The sequence below is a fragment of the Arvicanthis niloticus genome, chromosome 7 (assembly GCF_011762505.2).
Source record: "Arvicanthis niloticus isolate mArvNil1 chromosome 7, mArvNil1.pat.X, whole genome shotgun sequence".
NCBI lineage: Eukaryota > Metazoa > Chordata > Mammalia > Rodentia > Muridae > Arvicanthis > Arvicanthis niloticus.
The window spans coordinates 69,984,091-69,999,216 of NC_047664.1; the positions used below are offsets into that span (position 1 = coordinate 69,984,091).

Here is a 15,126-nt window from a genome sequence, read left to right on the forward strand (position 1 = left end):
TTAGCAAGTTCAGTGTGTTTTCTGTGTAGGTAGGTAAGAATGGATGTTTATTTTGTACTAGTGTATCTACAATTAATAAGTTTTTCCATGCAATTCCTTGCCTCTATCTCTTGTACTATACATTATACTGCATACTAGCTTCTTAAGGACATTGCTAACATATATCAATAGAAGAACTAAAAGATTAAATTTGTCATATGATTGGTCGTGAGTTCTATGGAGCCTTGAGGAGAGTTATTTCCCACATGTAAAAAAAAAAAAATACTGTCAGGAAACAACGTGTGTAGTATCCATAGAAGTTACACTCAACTGTCTTCTATGGTTTTCTTGAACATCACTTTTATCTATTTTTTCTTAGTGAAGTATTTTCATTGATTTCTTACTCTCTCTTTACTGTACAATGAAGAAGGTTCAACCCAACGGACTCTTTTACTTAAACTCTGGAGAAATACAAAGTGAATTTTACTATGTAGTAAATTATAAATCCAATAATAAATTTGTAGTTCATTATTTTGCAAAGTAAATGCAGTCTAGATAGGAGCATTGGATTTGGAAAAATAAGTTTATGCCTTTTAAGTTGTGGCCATCATAAGGTGTTAGGTAAAGTTAGATACATGCCTTGTCTGAAACTTAACTCTTCATCTGTAAAACTAAGTACCTCTTATTATTATTTGAAGTCTCAAAAATTTACTACAGAACACAAAGAGAATATTAAATGACTGCAAATATGGAGCTATTAAATTTGTCATTTTCTCATATTTTATATTTACCCTATAATTCATTTTATGTCAACTTATTTTATTAACTTATTTATTTGCCAAAACCCCACCATCTTACTAGCCAAGTCTTTTTCTTTCCCTATGAGCTATATAATACCTAAAATGAATACAAAAAAATATATTCAGTATTTCTTAATGTCACTTCTTACAATGAAGGCAGGGATATAGACACCCAACTAATTGGCTTTCTAAATCCGTTTTTGAGTTCTTTGGTTATAGGTTCCTTAAATCACTTGTTTACCAGGAAACTATTGACAAAATCAGTTAATTCAGAAATTTGACTGTTTTCAGAAAAAAAAAAAAAGTTCTGAAGTTACAAAGAATCTAAAAGAAGCATTGTTAGCAGACGAATGGTACCATCAGAACACTTTCAATGGTCTGTGCTATTCCAGGTAGAACAAGTAACTGGTTTTTTTATGCAGTTGTACACATATGTTTTATTCATATGTTGCATGCTTTTACAACTCAGTCACATTACCTAGCTGTTTACTACCAATTATGCCCAACACACTGAACTTTTAAACCAAATTGAACCATCTGTTATAGATAGATAACTCTGAAATTTTTGAAATGTTTTCAACTCAGAAAAAAATGAGTGTTTATGCTTACTGAACAATTTTAGTGATTTGCAGCAGTCATTTAAAATCTGTCTCTCTAAAATCGTGGTGTATCAAAGGCAGTGGATTTGCAAATATGCTAACTATTCTCGCAAACTATCTTTCTTAGTAGAAGAGTGATCAGTCATGTCAAGAAAGTTTTATGGGCCAAGATGTCTAGCCTAAATATTTTATTTCTAATGAAAATTTAATGGACCAAAGCTCACTTGATTATCTTTATTAAGATAGACATATAAATAAATATATGTAATGAATTATTACAACTGTCAAAATGAAAGAAGATACAAACTCCCACAGATGCAAACAGGTGAAGAGATGAGGTTTTGTCTGGAAGGTTGAAAGGGAAGTCTCTCTTTAGACACATAAGACACTCAAGACAGAGTATATCATGAAGAACAAAATATGGCAGGCTGCAAAGTGATGTGGTTTGTTGTAGAAGGAAAAAAAAAAATCTTCTAGAGTAGCGGAGACAAAGTAGGACCTTTCTAGAGCATCCAGCCTATATTCTTCCATGGTGGATATTGAGTTCAAGAACTCAAATTTTCTATAATTGTGTTCATATTTAATGCCTGTCTTATTGTATGTATGGAGGGCTAGTGATTTCAATTTTATTGTTTGGAAATACATTTTTTCCTTGTGTACTAGTATGAGGACTACTCTTTCTAGACTGACTTCAGTCCCCTAACAAAGAAACTATTTCAGCCAAGCCTTGCATTGAGCACACCCCACAAATCACTACTCTCATTACCACTCAGTGGATTCTATGTCACCACCAATGGAATAGTGTTTTCTTCCACATCAAACATTCTTTTCTTGGAGAGAGGAGATGGTTCACAAAACTCAAGGTTTTGTCTACTGAGGCTTCTTTATAAGGTGATAGAAATAGCAACATGAATCTCTGAATGAGAGGAGACTCAGTAGTGGAGCTGCTGGCATGTTGTGCAGAGAAGTTCAGGGATGTCATGTCATGAGCTGACAATCATGCTGAGGTAAGTATTCTGGAGATACAGTTGTATGTTTGTCACCAGTCCCTAAAATGTAGCCCTTTATCCATGTCCCTATAAAGTAATTCTGATAACCGCACCCATTCATCGAATTAGACATGATACAATTGTTTCTTTGGTCTGTCGTTGGTGATGTTGTGCCAGGAAGTTTGAACCCCAAAAGACCACTAAGGAGCCAATTCCAATATAATCACATTAGGGTATATTATAAACTTGAGTTTGAGCCTAGTCACTGCTGATCCACAGGATGGTTTGGTGAAACAGGCTGAACTCTCATCAGACAAGGTTTTATACAAAAATGGGAGCAAGTGAGTGCGTGTCCAGCCTGGCAAGCATCTAACTGAAAGTCTATTGTGAGCCCACAGATGGGTGCTCGGAAGCAAGACCATATACAATCACAAAGAGTCTGAAAGTACATTTGAAACAATCAGACTAATCTTTGCTTAACTATTGCTAAGAAGTAGCTAGGAAGTAACTCTGGCCAAGGACAAGCTGTGGCACTTGGATGCAGCTTGGGTTTAGCTTTAGGTCAAGTTTTCAGGCTCTTTTCTTTTTCTTAACTATATATATTTTTTTCTTTTAAGATGGAGGCAAGTCCCAAGATGGAATATTTGTGGCCTATCAGTCGCCCACCTAGGGTCAATAAACATTTGTTCATGTCTCCCCAGGAAAAGTAATGCAACACCTGTAGATGACATATCTTACTTTATATTGATAGAATCTCAGGTTGGTCTTTGATAAATTAAGGGTGAACTGAGGTCTGGCCACTATAATAATAGTTTAGATCACTGTGTGTAATATATCATGACTGATAAGTAGATTACAGCTGTAAATGAGACTCCTCTGCTGTCAGCCTTATTAAATGTTATTAATTTATTTAAATCTATTCTCAGACTGTGGCTCCGTGTGCTGCTCTAAGAAAAAATGTTACTACTATGTAGACCATTCAGGAGTGACTAGAGGATAAATTCAGAGAAAGGTTAGACCAGAGACAAGATAGAGAGGCACAGCAACCTTGATTCAAGAGTTGGTTCAATCCTCCCTTGCTGGACCTCTTGTGATTTTACATTTTAAATAGATTAATAACTTATGTTAGAAAAAAGATAAGTGCTGTTCAGCTTTTTGTGTTGCGCCACCAATATAGAGCTTTAGGTCAAGAAAATGATAATTATGATGACACTGGAGTTTAAACTTTTCTAAAGATCCAAATCGGAAAAAGTGGGGTGAGAATAGACTTATTAATAATTGAGTTTTTATGATTAAAAACATAACCAAATCAGAAGAAGTGGGGATGTAGAGTGAAAAATTATAAAGGCCATTTTATGAAATATGTCTAGATTTTTCGCCTTAGACCTTGGGCAGAAAAGTGCAGATTCCAGAACTGAATGTAAGATTTTCACCACCCCAGGACACATTCCAGGTGAACGTGAATCAAGCCTCAAACAATAGGCCGAAACTAATAATAATAACAGAGCCGTTTCCCTAACCTAAATAGTTAAAGTGCCTGCCAGCAGGTTTGGGCCCATCTAATTAGTTACAGAGGAGGGGGAGTTACAAGACAAAGGCCTGTTAAGAACATCCTAGAAACTGACTGGCCAAGGGAGGAACTACACCCTGCTCCCATGGTACGGACTGCTGGTGTTCAAAAAAAAAGTAAAACAACCAATCTGTGCACCCGCGCGAAAGTTCGTTTTTTCCCCACCCCGTCCATATATAAGCGCTAGACCCCTGAGCCACAAGGTCAGTCCCTCTATCTCCTATGTGAGATATGGAGATATGGGCTGGCCCAGAGCTCTGATTTAATAAACCACCTCATGTGTTTTACAGCAAGATGGTCTCTCGTGTGTCCTTTGGGTGCGTGCTATCCTGTGACTCTAGTGGACCTCCCTTCTGGGGAGTCCTGGACCTTTCATCTCAAGTTCATAGGCCATATCTATGAGGAATAAAAGAGGAGGCATGAGCTCCATACTGTTATTAAATTATTTAATTTATTTATATTCCAAATGTTGCCCTCTTTCCTCATCCTCCATCCCAGAATTCTTCACACCCTTTCCCCTTTGCCTCTAAGAGAGTGCTCCCCCATCAACCTACCCACTTAACCCCCTCACACATTAAACCCCCATGACCCCCCACATCATCCCGTGAGCTCCTTTTTTAGAAGAACACACTCATGTTTCTCTTCCTGGAAATTGTGGAAGACTTTCAAAAGATCTCTTCTTACCTACTACAATATTGTTTGTTGAAATTCCACGTACTGGCTTATAAGACAACAACCTTGTTCTACATTTATTCTTCAGTGGAGCTAGCAGGGGCGTGCACAAACTGATTCTGTCATTTTCCTGAGCCAAACCTTTCCTTTTGTCTGTTCAGCTTTGCTGTCTGGTATTAGCTGCAAATGCTCTCCCTCACCATTGTACTTTTCATGTATCGCTGTTTTAACTAAAACATGTTTTTAAACTTTAGCATGGATTTGCACTGTAACACTATTATGGCAAAAAAAAAAAAAAAAAAAAAAACCAAAAAAAACAACAACAAAAACCCAAAATAACCCAAACAAACAAACAAACAAAAAATATCCATAATTGCATGTTGATTGATTTATCATCAGTCCCTTTATCTGATATTATTGATTTTCTGATTCTTTCTACTTTCTCCTTCTAGTGTGCGTCATTAATTCACTAAATTCTTAATTTGCCTTAACTGAAGTATTCGTCAGGATTCTTTCAAATTACTGTTGTTTTGCTTATTGCTTTTACCCTAATAAATAGTAACCAGTTCTTCTCTGTCGTTTTTATCAGAAGGACTTGTATGGGATGAAATTAAAATATTTTCTCTCTTAATAAACATCTATAAAATATTTGAGTGTAGTCTCAGAAGTGCCTTTTGTTAGGACACATGCATATGCTTGTAAGTTAATGATAATAGCATGGCTTTATGAATAAAGCATATTGTACTAATCAGCTCAAGCTACTTAGCCAACTTCCTAAGCCAAATGGCTGGCGGTAAGAAAGGATGATTCCTTTAAGTGAGGACATTGACAAGAGCCCTCTATTTGACATGCAAATGCCAGTTTTAACACATGACAGTAACATTTGCAGAAGGCCCTTATTTCCTGCTGTTAAGGGAGTTTAAGACACAGCAGACTCTTGAGATGAGAAAAGGAAAGAAAGAAAAAGAAAGAAAAAAAGAAGGAAATAAAAGAAGGAAAGAATGAGGAAGGGAAGGAAGAAAATGTTTATCCTTATATTTTTCTAATTTTATGCTGATCATAATATCTTTAAGGGCAATGACACATGTTCATTCATGTGGAAGGCTGATGATTGGCTAAATACCCACATATATTAGAATGTTCTAGTCTGCCACTTCAAAGACCGAATCAGAAGATATATTGTCATTTAACGTCCTGATTAACTACTGGGCTTTTGTGTCTGAAATGGTGTAAAGAAAAGTTAATTATTAACATAAATGAAAAAGTTCCTGATTTCCAAGTCTATTAACAAAGCATAGTCTTTTGCTTTCAATCCTGCTTGATTGTGTTTTTCCCTTTTTGTTAATGAACTGTGATTTTTGTCTAGTAATGAATAAACCCATAAACCATCTGGCAGTTGTCTCATGGCTCATTACATGCTATGGGTCACTCTGAAAAGTCGCCTCAGGTGACATTTAAAATGTTGCATGCAGAGAAAATCACTTTGTGTTATGGAGAGCAGAAGTTGGAGAAATGAGACCTTTCACCCTTCTTGATATCGGTAGCTAGATTGAAAATATGGCAAGAGAAATCATAAAGCCACCCTTAATTCTTGTTTTGTAGCTATACATTATGAAGTTCTGTATATGTGAAATATACGCATACACACTTTCATAATAGATAAGATGATAAAATTTGTGAGATGGTGCTGACATCTAGCACACTTGCCATTTCTTAATTATTAATGGTCTGACTACATATTACTACAGTTTTTGCAAAGCCTTGTCAATATTTCATGAGAACAACACATTGGAAGTTTACAGTGACACTCAGGCATTCTTTCAGGGGTGGATTTTCCCCCTAGAGACCTAATCATCATAGATATGTATCATTAGTTTCTTTCTGTAAATGTTACTAATGTATTTCAGCTTTTAATTCAGAGCCTATAGTTGACTTTGGTGTCTCCTGTGCATAATTTCTCTTCCTGAAAAAGAAAATCACAATTAGTGTTCTAACTTGTAATCTGTCATTCTGTTGTCAGTTGAGAGTAAGTTTGCTATAGCTACCGTATTGTGTGAAAATATTTTGGAATAAAATTAGTCAGAAGACAGTATCTGAAATTTACAATGCAAAAACAAGATATATTAAACTCATAATTTCATATAAAGAAGCTAAGCCATAATTTTGCTATGCATCCAGGAGATGGATCATAATCTATTACAGAAGAGGCAGTCTACAAAACATGTTACATAATTGATTTGTTTGCATAGCCTTTAAATGGAAATAAAATTTTATATGATTATATTATTATAAGAAAATAATCACTACTTAGATCATGAAAGTCAGAAGAGCAAATGTTTGGCTCTGGTTTCATGAGAACCGAAAAGCAATTTTGACATTCCAGAGAAGAAAAAGATCTTGGACTATTTTTTTCTAAACTGTGGCTGGATGTATAGAAACAAGATAGTAACTTTCTGAAGCCCTGGTGGTATTTGTCTACACATTTCAAGATTGATTGAAATTATGAGAAGAAACAACAAAAACTAAAGTAAATATAGGTATGTGGCATATTGGTATTTTACTTTTTCCATTTTTGTGTATTAATTCCAAATAGTCACTTATGTAACCAAGCATACAGAATGTATATTATTCATTGACAAATACTGGATATAGTTATTTTAGAAGACTCATTTGCTGCAAGAAGAAAGGACTGAAAGGTTTTAGTCTAGGTTGAGATAATGTGTTTCTTTTGCTGTATGTTTGGTTGGTTTTGGTTTTGTACTTGCTTTTGGTGTGTTTTTCTGTAATAAGATTTCTATTTAAAAAAAATGTCCTTAGGTCTTGATGCTAGAAATTGTCAATTCTGTCTTCTCCCTCTGCTTCAGCTGTAGGCAGGGTGGGGTGCACATTTTGTTTTGAAACTAAAAGGCAGACAAAGTTCAAACTATCCTTCCTAATTCTCTAAGACCATTCTTTCTAGCCTTTGTCCTCGACCAGCATAAAGGTTGCAGGCCTTCTTGTGCATGCCCGTTGGGGGAGGGTATTCTTAAGCAGGGTCATCTATGTCCCTGCTCCTCCCCCACTGTTCTTTGTTGAGATGACTCAAAGAGCAGTTATTGTACGTTGGGCCACTGTGCAGGAAACTGGGCGTGGTCTAGTGCAGCCAGCACAGATGAACGACAGAGTAACTGCTTCCCGGCCTTTTGCCCTGACTGCTGACCTCCTCTTTTGCAACAGTTGATATTTTGAGATGAAGATAGTGAAGTCCTAAAGACTGGCTTGCTTCCATTCTTTCTTGCAGGAAGAGAGAAGACTACAGGATCTTCAACGGAGGCGACAGTTTGTTTTGAAACTGACGAAGTTACTTCCGAGATGGTAGCCAACAAGGGAGTCAAAAAAGAGAGTTCTTAATTAGGCCACTTTTTCCAGCCACTGAAGTCGGCCTGAGAAGAGGCTTCAGGCCCACTGTTTGACCAGTGAAGAGAGTCTTCACCTCAGACAGTGTCTTCTGGGCCCTCTTCCCACTGTTTCTTCTTGGGATGATCCAGGGAGTAGGCAAAAGCCTATGGGAGAATGTGTAGAGTGGGCGTGGTCTTCTACGGGCTTCACAGATGAATGGCAGGTAGAGAAGCCCTTTTTGGCAGACAACGCATCATCTGGCCTAAATGTAGTAAAGTCTGTAATTATGGGTTCATTTTCCTCTCTCTTTATGGGCAGATTGAATCTGGCAGAATCTTTGATGCTGGAGAAAAGTGTCACTTCCAGAAGGATGGGTCTATTAGTTGGGTTCTTCAGCTATATCTCTCTGTAGTTGGCATTCAAATAAATAGTAAGATGCCTTTGTTTAATTACATTTCCTGTTTAGTAAAGAGTCTTGGATACCATGTTCATCTAACCCAATGCCAGTTTACAGGTTCTGGTGGGAAATGCCTCATCCTATGAATGGTAACTTCCCATGGCATTGCATTATATGACTACCTCACGATTTTATTCACTATTGGCCTGTGTTTGGGATTTATTGTTAATAAGCAGCTGAGCATGCTCTGGAGGTCTTCTCTAAGGCATTTGGGATTCTTAAGGTCCCTCAGTGAGCTTTCTCCTAAAGTTGTCTAAATATGGCTGCTATGAACAATAGGCTCTCCATAACCATAAACTATGGGAAGACACCCAAAGTTCATGTACCCATATTTGAGATATCTGTATTATATCCTTACAGAAGGTCCTGAAAACCAAAAATATCCACAGTGGCTCGCAAGCTTTTACTTACCTAATGGTGAATTTTGTTTCTAAAACAAAATTCCTAAATTTTGATTTGTTCTTAAAATCATCAACTTTGGACCAAAGTTGCTGATTTTAAATCTACAAAACTATGATGATCTTACCTGGCTTTAAGTCTAGGTGAACTATGCTGTGGCCTGCCTGATATTTGTTGGAAAATACTTCTGGTCTCATTCTCTCTGGGTCATTGCCCATAGACGAGAGGCAGTAACTCTTCTTCCTCAAGTAGCTTCATGATAAGGTAGATTCTGAATCCACTCAATGACTTGGTTTGACAAGATAATTGGGGGATTATTCAATATTATCATGATGTCCATCTCTGTTATACTTGTGTGGTTCTAATGCTGCTTCTTAATCAGCACCTTCATAGCGACTCCAGAGCCAGGCAGGTAGCTTTACTTGGCATAGCCTCCATGACCTATAGTATTCAACACTGTATATTGAGACTGGAGGTTCTCTCAGAGAAACTAGGCAGAGATCTGTAGGCCTGCTGTCTCCTGTCTAACATTTGTTGGAAATTACCTCTGGACCCATTTTTTTTTTCTGGGTCACTGCCCATAGATGAGAGGCAATAACTCCTGTTCTTCAAGTACTTAATGATAAGGTAGATCCTGAATCCACTCAATGACTTGGGTTAATAGGACAATTGGGGGGATTATTCAATATTATCATGATGTCCAGCTCTGTTATAACTGGGTGGTACTACTGCTGCTTCTTAATCAGCACCTTCATAGAGACTCCAGAGCCAGGCAGGTAGTGTTGGGCCAGCTTTACTTGGCATAGCCTCCATGACCTATGGTTTTTAAAATGTTATACTGAAACTGAGTTTCTCTGAATTAGAGAAACTAGGCACAGAGTTGTGATCTGCTGTCTCCTTCTCATTTTAAATTTGTAGATAGCAAGACAGGAACTTCCTGGAACCTTCAAGGCACGACCTGACTCAAAACACAGCACAGTTGGCCAGCAGTGCCTGTGACTGAGTCTTATTTTAGCCAAGAATAATTTGAAATAAGATATAAAAGCTCTCTTGTATAACTAATGGCATAATAACCCACTGTGACACAGAGTGAAGGAGAAAATTGATTTCTAATTCATGCTAGTACTCTGCTTTTATATTTGAGAATAAGGATTTACAGTAACTGAACTCTTTGAGACCAGTGGGAACTGACTATTAAAATCTCTGCTATATTTTAAACTTACCTGGGCTAACTGAAATTTGGCCCAATGTTTAGATGTATGTCTGAAGTGTACTATTTTGTCCATTTTACTTTACCCTCTGTGAATACACATATTGTGCATGAATATGTAATTCTGTGGTAGAGATTACCTATCATGCCTTAGACTCAATTTGCCTTACTATAAATACCTAAGAATATATATATCTTCTAATATAAACTGTACTTTGGTGATTTCCTTTATGACTATATGGAGCTCACATGTCCAAGTGTTTTTTAAAAGTTCACTTAAATATTTTATAATTTTCCCATTAACAGATATGCTTCATCTTAAAACTTACTAAAGATAATTTGGTTCACCAATATCTTTTATTTTAACCAGGACTTATGAACTCATTCTTTAATGTGTGGTTTGTAGTTCTCCAGGTCTTATTTGGAAGCTGCTTTGGGAAGTATTAGTTCAACAACCTAATTCAAGTGGCACTCTGGTCATGTTCATTTGACTCCTGAGCACCAAGCAGATCCAATACACCAGGACATCCATTTATTTCTCATTGGAAAACAAAAAAACAAAAAATGTGCAGACTTACTCTTCAGCACCTCTTGAAAACTCACAGCTTTGCACCCAACTTGGGTTCTCTTATCTTTGCTAATCTGTTGCTGAATCTCAGGCTTGAAATGTGTTCTTTGCCAGCAGCTGTGGTCTTGTAGAATCTCTGGGATTCAGAAATGCTATGCATTGCCACCAACACAAGGAATAAGAGCAGAGGTAAGAAAGAGCTCATTAAGAATCTTTGTAAAATATTAGGCTGAGACCATAAGCTTGTAAACTAGGTCAGCCATTGCATACCTTTGAAATTGCATTCAGTTTTAATATTTAATATTGTATCAGTTTCTGATACAACAAACTCATCAAAACACTTGCTTTTAATGAAATATCATATTCAGTTTCTGCCCAAAGTTAACAGATTTTGTAAAGATACATACTTTAAGATATGCTTAGAACTATCAAATCTAAAAGAAATCAAGTACTTATTAAGAATTTTATGCTTTTTTCAGTATTGCATCTATGGAAAAATGGAAAATAAAAATGCATCAACTTGTGGATGACAGACTAAAAGCCACGTTGGAAGCAGTGACTATGGAAACAAAAAGAACAGAAATATTACATTACTTCATCAGCTTCTTGTATAGTCCTCAGAATCCACTGATCAAGTCCCATCCAACTTCCTCTACCATGGATTGGACTTGTTTCTGGAACTGTTACCAAAACCACAATGCATAATGTGGCAGGCTAAAAGACCTCCACCAGGAAATCTAAAGTTGCTCTAATAGAGAGTTTACAGAAGGGTCTCCAGTGATTGCTGCAGAGACTGCCATAAGCACTCTGACAGTAATGGGAAGACTGGAGATTAAGCACAAGCTCTGAATAGGTGTTAGAAACTTCATAGCACACTCTCCAGGATTGAGCGAGCTTTCCTGAGCTACCCAAGTTTATAGAACAGTCAAGTTAGAAAACTCAAAACAGAAATGGAGCTGGGACTCTCTAGAAGAAGAATAGTACTGGTAGAGAGCAACTGAGCATGTAGCATAAAACAGAACTAGGATAACATAGACAGCAGATCTCTGATTAGTGTAAATGTAGTAAGGTCTGTATTGAAAGGTTCCTTTCTCTAAGGTCAGATTGAAGCTGGCAGAATCTTTAATGCTGGAAAAATTGTCCTCATCTGGAAAGGTTCTTTCTCCATTGTTTTGTAGTTAATTCAGTGACACAGTACAAGAGAGTAACTGCCAGAAATGGGGCACCCAAATCACAATTCCTCTCCCCAAAGGCTCAGGGAACATTGCGGAAGAGGAGGCGGAAAGATTGTAAGAGCCAGAGATGGGGGAGGATGGCTGAGAGAAACTGTCATCTGTCCATGGCAAGAGCTTTTACTTAGGAACTCAACAGCAGTTGTGGTTCCCAGAACAAGATTCACCTAGGCAACATGTAGTGGGGCAAGGGATCCAGGAGAACAGATCAAAAGCTGTGGGGCTATAGCATTTAGGTGAGATGCCAGTATAGCTCTTGGGTGAGATGGCAGTTGGTGGAGTGTTTTGTGGCTAATTTGGTGTCCAGTTTTTCTTAGAATATCCTGCAGGTTTCCTTTCCATATCAAAGAATTAGAACATAGGGCTGCAGGTTCCAGGTAGGCACCAGAGTGACCTCTCTATGCCCAATGAGCTGTGTGGATGTTGTTCTAGTTGACAGGGCTTTGCTGTTTGTTTGCAAAGAGCAACCCTCTGTCCTGTCATCAACAGGAGTTGTTTTGAAGATCTCCATGGAACTCCTTCATCCAACAAAAAGTCCCACCACTGGGAGCCTTGTCTAACTGCAAGAGATGGCAAGTTCAGGCTCCATATGGCCCATTTCTTGAAGTCCTCACTAGGCTCACCACTAGGAACTTTCTACTGGACTAGGTTTCTATACCAACCCCAAAGACCTCCCTATCACAGACCTCTCTCCCTACATTCTTTCTCTCCATTCTGTCCCTACCTGATTCCTCCTGATACACCGACACTCCCCCTCAACCAGTTCACCTTCAAAACCTATTTCCCCTTCTGAAGGAAATTCATGTTCTTAGCCCAGCTCCTTTTTACCTAGTTATTCTGGGTGTATGAATTGTAGTTTGTTCATAATTTACTTAACAGCTAATAATAAAGTGAACACATACGATACTTGTCTTTTGAGATCTGGTATACTTCATTCAGGATGATATTTTCCAGTTGTATCCATTTACCTGAAAATTTCATGACATCATTTTTTGATGCCTATTATGAATAAAACTGCAGTGGACTTAGTTGAACAAGCATGCTTATGGTATAATGGCATACCCTCTGTGCATATACCCAGGAATAGTACAGCAGGGCCTTGAGGTAGCTCAATTTCCAATTTTCTTAGAAACCTCTGTTTGATTTCTATAGTGCCTATACAAGTTTGGACTCTCCTCAGCAATGGAGTGTTTCCCTTGCTGAATATCCTTGTTTTGTGTTATTGATCTTAGCCATTCTGACAGATTTAAGATGCGATCTCAAAGTACTTTTGATTTGCATTTTCCTGATGGCTAAGGATATTGAACATTTTTTTTTATATGTTTCTCGGCCATTTGAGATTCCTCTATTGAGAAATCTGTTTAGATATGTAATCTCATTTTTTAATTGGATTGTTTGGGGTTTTGGTATCTACTTTCTTGAGTTCCTTTAATATTTTGGATATTAATCCTCTATTATATGTAGAGTTGGTAAAAATCTTTTCTTATTCTATAGGCTGTTGTTCTGTCCAAGTGATGATGTCCCTTTTCTTCATATATTAATTGTTGATATTAGTGTCTATGTTATAGGTGTTCTGTTCAGAATGTTGTCTCCTGTGCCAATGAGAACAAGGCTATTCCCCATTTTCACTTTTATCAGAATCAGAAGTTTGAAGTTGAAGTCTATGATCCACTTGGGCTTGAGTTTTGTGCAGGATGATAAATATGGATCTCTTTGCATTGTTCTACATTCTGACAACCAGTTTGACCCGTACCAGGAAGCTGTGGCAGAAAATTGAGAGCTTGGGTGGCTTGGGATATTTAAAGACACATTGTCTATTCCATGCAAATTAAGGAGGAGAAATGGATGTGGAATTCTAGCGTAGCAGTTCTAGTTAGGAATTATAGAAAAGGAAAACAATTTTATTTTATTTTTTAACAAATTGACATTCTTTTGAAATGTTTTGCTTTGGAGGAAAATCAACTTACAACATAAATACTCATAAGGTAGTCTGCAATCTAGTTTGCAATGAGTTCAGTAAAAAAGATTGATTTTTATCTGTAAATTGTTATTGACTGTGAAAAGCAGCTGGTTTGTTACTAGAAATGAGAGCACAGTGCATTAGGCTGAGTAAACGTGTTGCCTAGTAAGCTTGTAGGGTGCTAAATTACGTTCAATTGGTGAGTAGTTTAATGATTTTTCTTCCCTAAGATGTGAACAATTGAGTGTGTCTCAAATGGTCTGTTTTACTGAGTCAAATTTGTAGGCAGCAAGCTTACAAGCCTCACAAAAAGATAAGGGAAGTAATAAAAGTGATGAGCCAAAGCAGATACTCCAATGGCAAAAATGATCTAATTTATCTGTGAGCATTTAACTGAAATTAATTCTTAAATGATTGATCATATTCTGTGACAGCAACTGTAACTTTCTTTATGCATGAGTTAGACTCATTCATTACAAGAACTATAAAATTGATCAATGACCGGGCTTTCTGACAAGTCAATTCACAAAAAAACATTAAAATTCCTTGTGCCATTCCTGAAACATATATCCATAAACACATCAGACACCAGAATTGAAATGTATGACTTAGATATGCATTTGGATATGATTCCATGAAGTGTTTGTACTCAGGCACACTTTGATTTTGAGGTCAATTAGCTGTGAGGACATGAAAATGTGCAGATGTCAGAGCAAAAAGATAGAAGCACATAACAAAGTTGCCTGATATGTAACACACCTGTTCATCTAGCATTAGGTAAGTGTTGAGGATACACCATCAACAATAAAGCACTCAACTTTACTCTCAGGAGTATAATTTAGTTGGGATAGCATATAAATACCCCATTAAATGGATATCATTTGGTGAATATACACATATGCATGGTGGGAACTGAGCCTGTCAAATGGTAGGCAAATTCTCTTTTTTACAATACAGACACAAGTTTTAAACAGTATTTTTCAATAATTATGGGCCTATAGTTTCACATAGTAAAATAATTTATGAAAGCAAATATATTAAAAATTATAAAAGACATTTGAAAAATCTCAGAAAGATACTTAAAAGAATATGTATTCAGAAGAGGATTCTTTGTGAATGCTATGTGATATCAAAACGGGTGAATATGGATGAGACAATGACTCATTCTAGGCAGAAGACACAGGGAGCATAATGTACAGTGGTGATTTGTACTGTGAGTTCCATCTAAGGTTAGGACTGGGCATGAAAACGTCAATGAAATATGTATAGGCATAAAAGTACACACGTACCAACACACACAAGAAAGACACATG

At 37.0% G+C, this 15,126-nt stretch overlaps 1 long non-coding RNA gene across 1 annotated transcript; it reads left to right on the top strand.

Moving 5' to 3' along the window:
- The first annotated feature begins 7,733 nt into the window (after positions 1–7,733).
- Positions 7,734–14,319, top strand: LOC143442977 (uncharacterized). Its single transcript, XR_013111606.1, has 3 exons — positions 7,734–8,210; positions 10,460–10,810; positions 11,101–14,319. It is a non-coding gene; the product is annotated as an uncharacterized LOC143442977 (long non-coding RNA).
- The last annotated feature ends 807 nt before the right edge of the window (positions 14,320–15,126 follow it).